At 38.8% G+C, this 12,250-nt stretch overlaps 1 protein-coding gene across 1 annotated transcript in view; it reads right to left on the reverse strand.

Moving 5' to 3' along the window:
- Positions 1 to 7,358, reverse strand: part of ADGRF1 (adhesion G protein-coupled receptor F1) — a 44,115-nt gene extending 36,757 nt beyond the window's left edge. The window contains exon 1 of the mRNA XM_037730152.1: positions 7,208 to 7,358. The gene's annotated coding sequence lies outside the window, so the exon portion shown is untranslated. The remainder of the gene's footprint in view (positions 1 to 7,207) is intronic.
- Between the last annotated feature and the right edge of the window lie 4,892 nt (positions 7,359 to 12,250).

Raw genomic sequence — 12,250 nt, forward strand, 5'->3', positions numbered from 1 at the left:
AGCCTCCTGAGTAGCTGGGACTACAGGCACGCGCCACCATGCCCAGCTAATTTTTTGTAGTTTTAGTAGAGACGAGGTTTCACCATGTTGACCAGGATGGTCTCGTTCTCTTGACCTCGTGATCCACCCGCCTCGGCCTCCCAAAGTGCTGGGATTACAGGCTTGAGCCACCGCGCCCGGCCGATTTGTTGTTTTTAACTCATTGCTCAATATGCCTCTGGCATCCTAGTAGGATTCATTTCCCATAGAAGACTAGTCCAGCTCATTTCCACTGTAAAAGGCTTAGCTGCAAGCCTCACGGGTTGGCTCTATTCCAATCCCTTGTAACTGAAGCTGCTCACCAGCTGTTTGTGGTTTGGTATAGCAGGAGTGACTATGGAGCCCTTAAAAGATGATTAATGGCATTTCGTGAAAGGTGCCAAGCTCTTTCTTCTAGCCAAGACATCAGCTTAATAACAGGACCCAGTCTTCCTGGAATTCCTAGGTTGGGCTTACTTCTCATCTCCTCTACTCGACTTCATTTAATGTAGGTAAAGTCCAGATAATTTGAACTTCTTGAATTGTTTGTTTGCTTTTAAAAATAAAAAAGTACCTGAACAGAACTCCAGAGAGGTGATAGTTACCTAATAAAAAGAAATAAAGTAATTCCTTCTAATTTACTAAACGCTTTTAGTATGTTTTGATTTGATTATTTTGGCAATCGTATAAGTTAAGTGGAATTTATTTCCATTTCACACTTGCAGAAGATTAAAAAGGTAACATTTAAATTCTAAATAAAAAGAATTTGTTAACTATTTCCCTAAATTTCTAATCAAGTATTTCCCTTAGACCATGGGCCAGTTAGTTTTTATTGCTTGGGGCATGATTTTAATAAAATCATGATTGTTAATTTGATCTCCACCTGAGTTCCTTACGGACAACTCTCTTTTTTTCAGAAAAAGGAAGAACATACATTTCAAAGCTATCTTCCTGTTCCTGTGTTAATTTGGATGTTCTCACTTATAAGTGGCAGCTAAACACTGGGTACACATGGACATAAAGATGGAAACGAATCTAGAGCAGAGAGAGAGGGAGAAGCGAAAGGGCTGAAAAGCTACCTATTGGTCGTAGTGCAATGGCTCATACTTATAATCCCAGCATTTTGGGAGGCTGAAGCAGGTGGATTGCTTGGGCTCAGGAGTTTGAGACCAGCCTGAGCAACATGGTGAAACTCGTCTCTACTAAAAATACAAAGCTTAGTTGGGCATGGTGGTACGTGCCTGTGATCCCAACTACTTGGGAGGCTGAGGGGGGAGGATCAGTTGAGCCCTAGAAGTGGAGGTTGCAGTGAGCCCTGATCATGCCACTGCATTCCAGCCGGGGTGACAGAGTGAGACCCTGTCTCAAAAACAAAACAAAACAAACAAACAAACAAACAAAAACAGCTATCTACTGGGTACTATGCTCACTACCTGGTGACAGGATCATGTGTACCCCAAACCTCAGCATTACACAATATACCCATATAACAAAACTGCACATGTACCCCTGACTCTAAAATAAAAGTTGAAATTATAAAAGAAAAACAAAATCCATCTTCCTGACAAATTTGATTGTCCTCAGTGTCTAAGGAGAGGCAGGTGTCTAAAGACGGAAACACAAATGATCAGACCTGCTGGAAAACCCCTGCAGAACAAGCAGGGGTCAGATTAAAGGTGTTAGAAACTCTTCTTGGGTGATTTATTTTAAATTAAACACATTTCTCTGACTTTTCATTCAGTGCTTACACTGATAAATTTTCATTGTTTCAAACCTACCAAAACCCACTAACTCTTTGTTTCTCTTTACATATGAATAGTATTTTCATCATAATTTTCAAAAATAGTAAGTTTTTAAATCATATTCCCCAAATGAATCTTCTAGAAATAGAACCATTTGACTGACATTTCACCTATCCTGAAAATATCACATCAAGTCATCCTCAGAAGCCATCAAGATTCCACACCATACAGAATGAAAACCAAACTCAAGGTCACGGCATTTTTGAACTCCCACAATTTGCCCTCAAGCTTCCCTTCTATTAAGCTTCCTTTCACACATCTGAATTCCAGGCAAGCCAGGATTTAACTTTTAACTTTTTCTAAGTTAAAAGGAAAGTGCTGCTTCAAAAGGTTTATATATTTTGAGTTTTTATAGATATGGCAAGTTACCCTCCAAACTTGTATCCATTTACACTCACTGGTAAGGTGCAGAAATACCTGTTTCATCACTCTGTCCACAATATCTTTCTAATATTGCCAAACAGGCAAAATTTTTGCCTTATTGTTTTAATTTTCCTGAGTTTAAGTGTCAGTAATTTAAGCATTTTTCGGAGATTTACTGACCATTTGTATTTTTTTCCAGCCTGACTATTTAAGTCATTTTCCTAAGTTTTTCTGTTGGAATGTTCATCTTTTTCTTAAGAATTGTGTTTTAGAGGCCGAGGTGGGTGTATCATGAGGTCAAGAGATGGAGACCAACTGGGCCCAACATGGTGAAATCCCGTCTCTACTGAAACTACAAAAACTAGCTGGGCGTGGTAGCATGCACCTGTAGTCTCAGCTCTTGGGAGGCTGAGGCAGGAGAATTGCTTGAACCTGGGAGATGGAGGTTGCAGTGAGCTGAGATTGCGCCACTGCACTCCAGCCTGGTGACAGAGCAAGACTCCATCTCAGAAAAAAAAAAAAAAATGTGTTTTAGGAGCTCTTTTGTCTTTGTCATTCCTGTTATAGATATTTGCTCATGGTTTGTAGTTCATCTTTTAACCTTTTGCATTATTTTCTTCTGTACAAAAGATTAAAATGTTCATAAAATCACATCTGTCAATCTTTTCCATAGTGGATTTTACTTACTCAGTTTTTACTTTTAGTTTTATTTAGAGACAGGGTCTTGCTCTGCTGCCCAGGCTGGAGTGCAGTGCTGTGATCATAGCTCACTGCAGCGCTATTCTGGGCTCAAATGATCCTCTCATCTCAGCCACCAGAGTGGCTGGGACTATAGGCACACACCACCACACCCAGCTAATGATTTTTTTACTTTATTTTTTGCAGAGACAAGGTCTCGATATGTTCCTCACACTGGTCTTGAACTCCTAGGCTCAAGTGATGCTTCTTCCTCAGCCTCTCAGAGTGCTGAGATTTCAGGTATGAGCCACCACACCCAGCCCTATTATGAATTTTGAACTTGGGGTTATGTGAAGAATGTATGTTTTTGTTTGTTTTTCTTTTATTTCTTTTTTTTTTTTTTTTTGAAAGTCTCATTCTGTCACCCAGGCTGGAGTGAAATGGCCGGATCTCAGCTCACTGCAACCTCCGCCTCCCAAGTTCAAGCGATTTTCCTGCCTCAGCCTCCCAAGTAGCTGGGATTACAGGCGCCCGCCATCATGCCCAGCTAATTTTTGTATTTTTAATAGAGATGGGGTGTCACCATGTTAGCCGGGTTGGTCTCAAACTCCTGACCTCAGTGATCAGCCCGTCTCAGCCTCCCAAATTTCTGGGATTACAGGTGTGAGCCACCACGCCCGGCCGAAGGATGTGTTTTCTGTAAAAAGATTACAAAACATTCTTCTACATTTTCTTCTAACACTTCTTTAGTTGTTTCAATTATTTTTAATACACTTACATCTTCAACCTTTCTTAAGTTAATTTCGGTTTGGAGATGAAATAAGTAAATCTTCAATCTTTCTGGAGCTTATTTAGGTTTTCAGATTTCCTTTCATTTCCTCCAAATAAAAAGTTCATTTTGCCAACTGTATTTCCCAACTACCACTTTTTATCTAGACCACTTTGATAATTCTTTATCAATTTTATCTATTTATTTTAAATTTTATTTTTAATCGACAAATAATAATTGCACACCTTTATAGGGTACCTAGTGATATTTTGATATATAATATACAGTGATCAGATAAGGGTAATTAGCATATCCATCATCTCAAATGTTTATCATTTCTTTGTGTTGGGAACATTCAGTATTCTCCTTCTAGCTATTTGAAACTACATATTACTATTAACTATAATCATTCTGCAGTGGTATAGAACACTAGAATCTGTTCCCTCTATCTAGCTATAAGCTTGTTTAATGAGGTCCACCTTTTCCTATAAAATTCTGACCTAAATATATTTTTAAAATTCTACTGCTATCTTCATCTTTTACCAATTGCCTGCTTAATTGATACCTTGGTCAACAACATAAAAGAGTGTGATATGCCTAAGAAATATATCATTGTCTTATCAGAAATAATTAGCTTGATTCTCTAAGAGATTAAGTGTGGGAAAATTTCCAAGTAGAGTCAGGCTGCATGTATTACAAACAGTGTAAAAGGTTTTCATGGAAAATATAATCTGCTTAACACAAACTCTCTTTACCCAAAGCTTTGCAGGTGTGAATCTGTTCTATTATGACAGGCTGTCCTAACATCACAAATGTATAATAATCATCTGCTTATCCCAAAACAATTAAGAAACTTACCAGGTTTTAAAGTTTTGTCTTATGAGAAAGGAGCAAAGAATAAGGAAATTTTCTTGAAAACTTTAGTCTTCAGATTTGTGAACCTCTGGAGATTAAAAACTGACATTTGCACTGAGACCAAGAGGACACCATGAGGATTTGATAAAACTCATCAGTAAAATTTAACTATAATTTGCAGTTTTAGGACTGCATACCTCATTGTTGTTAAACTCTTTGCATTTCATTTATTTAACTGACTACGCATAGGAAATTATTATAATTCTATGAAATGCTAGGGCATTTTCCACTTCTATTATTAATTCCTATGGATTTTCATTCTAAACATGCAAGAGTCCAGTTTTCATCAGCCACTGACCAAGAACCTCTATGAGATTATCTGTGGCTTACTAGAGAGGGGATGTAATGACAAGCCTTCCCCTTCTTAGTGGTTTTGTGTACTACGGTGCAAATTTACCAAGGCTTGAACCCAGCTGTGAATGGAAGAGGGTATGTTTCAGATCACGATGCTATAGAACATTAGTACTATTCCTCCAAGATTCTAAATTGTTTTCACATCTATTAAAACCATGTATCTCTGGGCACCGTGACTCATGCCTCTATAATCCCAGCACTTTGGGAGGCCAAGGTGGGCGGATCATTTGAGATCAGTAGTTTTAGACGAGCCTGGCCAACATGGTGAAACTCCATTTCTACTAAAAATACAAAAATTAGCTGGGCATGGTGGCAGGTACCTGTAATCCCAGCTACACAGGAGGCTGAGACAGGAGAATTGCTAGAACCTAGGAGGTGGAGGTTGAGGTGAGCAGGGATTATACCACTGCACTCCAGCCTGAGTGACAAAGTGAGACTCTGTCTCAAAAATAAATAAATAAAACCATGTATCTATCCGGTCAAGAACTCTGAAGGCCTTGAAATCTTGTGAGCACTGCTCTGCTAAGATAAACACAATCTAAGAAAATCCCAAGACATATGTATTTGGGAATAGCATTTCCCCTTCTCTATAGCTATGGGTGTTCCCTGCCAAAGAACATTAAAAAGAGAACCAGACAAAATATTTTGAAAGTCACAAATATAAACATTTAGATTGGGTAAGTTACACAATACACAGTTTTATAAGGATAGCCTTAAGCAAAATGGCGAATTCAGTGACACTTGTTCTGGGGATGCCACTCCCCCACTTTCTGAGTCATGCACCCTTGTGACACACACCCCTACCCCTGCTAATACCCTCAGAAACCCAGTACATCTTGCTTGCTCCAGTTTTTACTTACTCTCAGCCAAAGCACTAAAATCACTTGTTTATATCCTAATTTAAATGAATATGTTCATTTACTTTTTCTAGGAAGATGTCTGTATTCCTTTAGTTGTGTGATGAAAGACATCAGAAGGCACTTTGTTGTGAAAGTATAGTGCTTTCCTTGCCCTCAGTCCAGCAACAGACAGACCCTGTCATAGGGACACTGTCCCTGTTTTTTAAGAAATTTCCTATCCTTTTGGAGAAGCGAAATATATGAGGCATCCAACAATAATTCACGGCAGCTTGGGATTGTGCACCAAAGGTGAGTTTGCAAGTTGAGCTTGTCAGAATCCACAGGCATACACTCTTTCCGATCTTAATGCTATTGGCACCATTTTACAAATGAAATAGCCAAGACAAGACAATTAAATAATTTGCTCAATGTTTTACTACTTGTCAACAGTTGAATGAAGTATGATGGGGCCATTACTAGAAAATTGTTTTCAATTTTGGTTATTGTTGGATAATGAGTGGTGTTTTCTTAATGAAAAAAGAATATTAATATGTGTTAATATTCCAACATATTAAAGAATGTACTTTTATTTATTTATTTTTATTCTCTGTCTGTTTTTAATCTCCAGCCCTTGAATGCTATTATCAAGCTGAGCTTAATGGATATCACCATGAAAAAGCCAAAGTCATCACTTCTCCATGCCTCTCCCACCTTGACCTTCTTTCTATGCCTTCTTCAGTATCTTTCCGCCACGTGTCTCTGGCATGGTACATGACATAGGCTATCAGGTTTATGTAAATGGATTTTTCATGAAAAAGAAGAAAAAAGGAAAATCATAAATTTTCAAGGCCCAGGCTAAGAAAATATAGTGTGTCATTTTATATTTATTTGGGGAAACAGCAGGAGAAATGGTTAAGAGAGTCAATTCTAGGGTTTTTTCAAGTCCTGGGAAGGAGTTAAATTGAGGAGTACTCCCTGGGTATATACGGATTCAGGCAAAGCTTAAACAAATTCGCCCAAACATAAAAATAGGCTTAATTCTCTCAAGTATAGTTTTATTTTAAGAGATTCCTATGGATAACATATTAAGGATTGGTGAAAACCATCCGACTGATATTTTAACAAGTATCTTTGGTGGGGCCCTTTTTATCCTAGTCAGTCTACCTCCCTGGCACATCAGAAGAATGGGGGTCCTGCATTATCACAGAGGGAAGAGTATGCTTTGATTCAGAAAACCTGGAGCTTGAGTCTCAGCCAATCACCTCATTATAGTTAGTAAGAGGGTTGAAATTCGTTGTTTCTGCTCATTGCTTTTTCAACTCTCTTCCCTTATTTAACCATCTTCAGGAAATGAGATATTAAAATCAGAAGTTTTTTTCAAGGAGAGAAAAAATAATCTCAGATTAACAGGTAGTATTGGTTACAGTAATACACATTCTTAGCAATCAAACTATGGTTATTGGGCTTACCTGGTGAGTCCTCTCTTCACACCACAACTCCAGGAGCCCTCCCTTCAGTATACTCGTGGCTCAATCACTTCTTACGATGTTTGGAAAGAAAGTATCAGTATCTGAGCCAAGCAGCTCACTGGCATGAACACAGGCTCACTGATCCATCAGCAGTTCCCTGCACGCATAACTGCCTGTGCAGGTAGACAAGCCCGGGACACACCCCCTTCAAGAAGGAAACAAAATACTTTCTGCTGGCTCCCCCTCCCTCTTAAAGTCACTACCAGGTCTGGTAAGAGGAAGAAGCGCAGAGCTCAAGACTTAATGATTCTCCCAGCAGATGTAGATGAGTGTCCGAAATCACAGAAGGGAAATGGGAGAGAAAAACTCTAGGAGAACATGGAACACTTTTGCCCTCGATTGGTTTACTGCAAAATGTTACTCTGTTAAGTCTTCCTGTCCAGCTTCTTAATACACTGGGTCATACCCTATAAAGCTGAAGGAATGTAGCCCTTCATGTGTAATTCCAATGAGGAGAGATAGGTAATTCCTGTGGGGTAGAATTAGGGGTAGATAGTCTTTTTTTCCTTTTCCAACTTTTTCATTTAAGGCTGAAGAATCAGCTAGCTGCTTTCTCAGTAAAACAATGTCACACTTCTTGGTGGGGTAGTACCTCAGGGGCCGTGGCAAAAGATAGCAACAGGTGGATGCTGGAGTGAATGCCTTTGGTATGTTCTTTGTCCTTAGAAAACCTAGAGTGAAACCTGATTAACTTCTTCAGTAAAGATTTGTTTTCTTTTCAAAGAGTCATCCAGTTTAAAAACTACGAAAGGTCAAGATTATTATGTGCTATATCTTTAGCCACATTGGGTCATAAATTACTTTTCGTCCAGGTAATGAGATACTAACAACCATGTCTAAATTAGCAATTTGTCATTCTGTTATGGAATAATGAAGGGGATAATAATATGTTAATTCTCAAAAACCCCACGAAAAAGAAAGCAAAGGATATCTCTGAATTCAATCAATTTATTAATTTTCTTTTGTTTCCTTTAAGCACTCCACATTTTACAAATGATTTGAGCTGGCTTACAATGCAAATGCACAAAACAATATAGTATGAGAATAAAAATGTAAAAATCATTATAAAAAGAAAAACTATAAAACTAAAGAGTCAATTAAGAAAAGTAATGCAAATAATAATCCCTGAGATTATTGTTTCATAAATTGGAAACATGTCTAGGGACAGAACTTCCTAACAGTTAAATAAAAGGGGAAGCTAGTCAACTACATTGTTCTCACAATAAGAAAAGAGGAAGCATCTATGTTTTCGTGAAAGAGTAGGTAAATTCTAATAGAAACATATTTTTTAGAGTGAACAGTATTCCCTTTCAGCAATTGAGCTTCTAATTGCATGTTGAAGATCTTTAGTGCCATGCGGACCTAAACCCGGTATGACCCTCTTGTCTTCCACACCAGCTGGACCGCTGATCCGTATCATACTCATCATGATGGGATCTGGGTCTAGCCCACTGAAAAAGTTATCAAGAGAATGGAGCTTACCCGACAAATCTCAACTGTCAGATAAGCTCAAGCTTCAGCCATTGCTCCTTTGTCCCCTATCAACCTGGGTGGAAAAAAACAATTCTCATATTTCAGTCAAGTTAATTCCATTCTCCTTCTGCTTGTTTTCTGCAGAGTTCTGCCTGTTTCACAGTCCACCAATTATAACTGTAAACCAAATTTCCATTCCAAAAGGTCAAGGACTTCCAGAAATATGTACTCTTACTCAGCAGGTTCAATGTCTAAAGCTTTAAAATAAGAGGTGCCATCTTTTCAGTTCAGTATCATCCCTTTCCTATTGTCTATATTAAATTGCAAGTGTTTAAAGTAACTCACTGGCATCTTCGTAGAAATGTGTTTATAAAATGGAATTAATAATCTGCTAATCACTTGGGCAAGAATGCGGCCGTAGAATTGGGTGGAAGCAGCTAAAGGTCAGACAAAATGACTAACTAGTGTGGAGTTTAAGTTGGTGAGGGCTTGAAGCTGAGATTGAAGTTTTGCCACCCACCTTCGGCTCATTATGTCATTGAAGCCCAATACCTTCCTAGGGGCCAAGATATGACCCTGAGAACCAAAGGAAATCCTACAGTGTCTCATTAGACCAAAAACAATTTCGCAGACACTAGTAGGTAAGGCAACCAGTAGACTTCAATGATTCCATGAGTGTATTGATTTTGGAGAAAATCTGAATCCAAACAAATGAATGCATTTAATGGTCTCTTAATTCTGTGTTTAATAGAAGGAAGTCATAGTATGTCCAATAAGTTTCATAAATAAGGTGTGTTTTTGAAACTGATGACTCACCAGTAAGCAATTTACTCATCCCTTCTAATTTCCTCCTAAGAATCTGTTAGTGCGTGCAATGCTAAATTCCTCAATACTTCCTGGTAAGTTTGAGGAGCTCTCTGGTCCTTGCAAAGGATACAGTGCAAAAGGAAGCAGCATGAGTTTAAGCACTGTGGCCCCATTCAGACATCTCGTTACCTTAAGAGCTCAGGTTAAAGCTAACCGTCTGAGTGCAGCACTGTGGAGCTTTGTTTCCCCTCTAGTTTGATTGTAATGTTTCACAGGCATGAACAAGGTGTTCACTTGAGCATAGGAAGACAGGTAAACAAATGTATTTTGGTTCATCCGATCAACTTTACATTCCACAAATGCTGAAAGAAAACAAGAAGAAAGGCCTGGAGCTGAGGAAGAGCTTCGAGCCTTCTAACTTCATCTGTTTGTGTTGGTTTAGTGAGGAATTCAATGGCTTGGTTTCCCAGCAAAAATCAGGGTCACACAAATGAAGAGCAACAAGTGTGAGTCCTGGGAGAAAGAAAAATGGCAAACAGAATCATGCTATTGGAACTAGTTATCTAAATTCAGATGTCAATAAACTTTCCCTGAGTGACTACTGGGTGTGAGACATTATCTAAATTAGACAGATCAGCAGGTGGACTAGGAAAGAACAGGAATTCAATTAGAGGAGAAGGACCCTGATGGCCATGTCCATCCATCAAAAGTGCTGGGCATTCTTTGAGCCTGGTCATAGAGAAGTTTTACCCCAGGGGCTGCAAACACAAATGGTAGACTTGAGTGATGTGGTGACACAAGGGTGTAAAAGGTCCTGGACTGTTTCAGGTGGCTTTATTTCATAGTTGCAAAATGTTTGAAAGCAATGTATATGTATATGTATATGTATATGTTGCAAGTATAACTTTTTAACTAAAAGGAGGAGTAAAAAAAGAGAAGAGTTGAGTATAAACTGTAAATATCAGCAAGAAAGTTTTTCTGACTACCATGATAAAAGTCTTATAAAAGCTGATACAGGCTCTTCACATTCGGAAATAGGGCCTAAAATAAAGAGAGGTGGGGTTTGAAATTATGAAGCTATTTAAGGACAAGCGTTGGACAATGTGACTTATGAGAAATTGCTTTTGTTGGTTGGGTAGGGTGTCATTGTGTTATAATTGAGACCTGGACAGCTAATTAGAGGAAGAAAAGAACTATCAAGCACTTAGTATCAACCAACATTTTGTGTTGTTTTCATTGAGACAGGGTCTCACTCTATTGCCCAGGCTGGAGTGCCTATTTGTATTTTCCATTCTATTTGTATTTGCCATCTGTCTTTAGGAAGCAGTAGAGAATAGGGTAACAGATGGCGTGATCTCAGCTCACTGCAATCTCCACTTCCCAGGCTCAGGCAATTCTCCAGCTTCAGCCTCCCAAGTAGCTGGAGCCACAGGCGTGAGCCACCAATGCCCACCTAATTTTTGTATTTTTTGAGAGACGGGGTTTCACCATGTTGTTCAGGCTGGTCTTGAACTCCTAAGCTCAAAGCAATCTGCCTGCCTTAGCTTCCCAAAGTGCTAAGATTACAGGTGTAAGCCACATGCCTGGCTCAGCCAATGTCTTATTTTTTAATTATTTTTTTAATTTGTATGGGCACATAGTGGGTATATATTTTTATGGGGTACATGAGATATTTTGATATAGGCATACAGTGTGTGATCATCACCTCAAACCTTTGAGGTTATGCAATATCATTTCTTCGTGTTATAAACATTCCAATTATACATTCTAAGGTATTTTAAAATGTTTGATAAATTGCTGTTGACTATGGTCACCCTGTTGTGCTGCCAAATACTAGATCATATTTCTTCTAACGATATTTTTGTACCCATTAACCATCCCCACTCCCCCACTGCCCACTATCCTTCCCAGCCTCTGGAAATCATAACTCTTTTCTCTATCTCCGTCAGTTTAATTGTTTTAATTTTTAGCTCCCACAAACAGTGAGAGCATGTGAAGTTTGTCTTTCTATATCTGGCACCTTTCACTAAATGTCCTCCAGGTCCATCCTCGTTGCAAACAACAGGATGTCATTCTTTTTTTGTGTGTGGTGGATCAGCCAACATTTACTGAGTATTTCCTACGTGCCAAGTACTGTTGTGATCAGTTTTCATGTGGCTTTACACTCCCTGCAACCCTATTTTATAGATAAGGGAGTCAAGGCATAGAGCTGTTAAGTGAACGGTGAGCCAGAAAATCCGCATGACCTGACTCCAAAGTCTGTTCTGTTACCCGATTCTCTACTGCTTCCTAAAGACAGATAAATACAAATAGACGTGTCCTACCTTTGCTAAATAACCAAAGAAAAAGCAAAGGCAAACACAGGTACTGATGAGACAGAACATTCTTATCATCTGAATCTTCCATAATCAATTAGAGAGCCACCAAAGTCCTGCAGAGTCCACAATTCATTTTATTCAAGAAGTAAGTTTCAAGTGTCACTAAATTCAAGGTCCTAGGTAAATTTGGCAGAGCCAGTCAAGACACTATCTGTGGCCTTTAATCAGTTCCGAATGTACAATATTTGGATGCCAGAGATAGCACTGAGAAGAGAAAGCTATAACCTATAAAATAAATGATAAGCTTTTTCCCCGTCACTCTGTGTTTAAAATGAGAATTATACAGTACCAAGAAGTTCACCTCTCCAAGCTCAAAAGACCCTCC

The sequence above is a fragment of the Cebus imitator genome, unplaced genomic scaffold (assembly GCF_001604975.1).
Source record: "Cebus imitator isolate Cc_AM_T3 unplaced genomic scaffold, Cebus_imitator-1.0 Scaffold334, whole genome shotgun sequence".
Lineage (NCBI taxonomy): Eukaryota > Metazoa > Chordata > Mammalia > Primates > Cebidae > Cebus > Cebus imitator.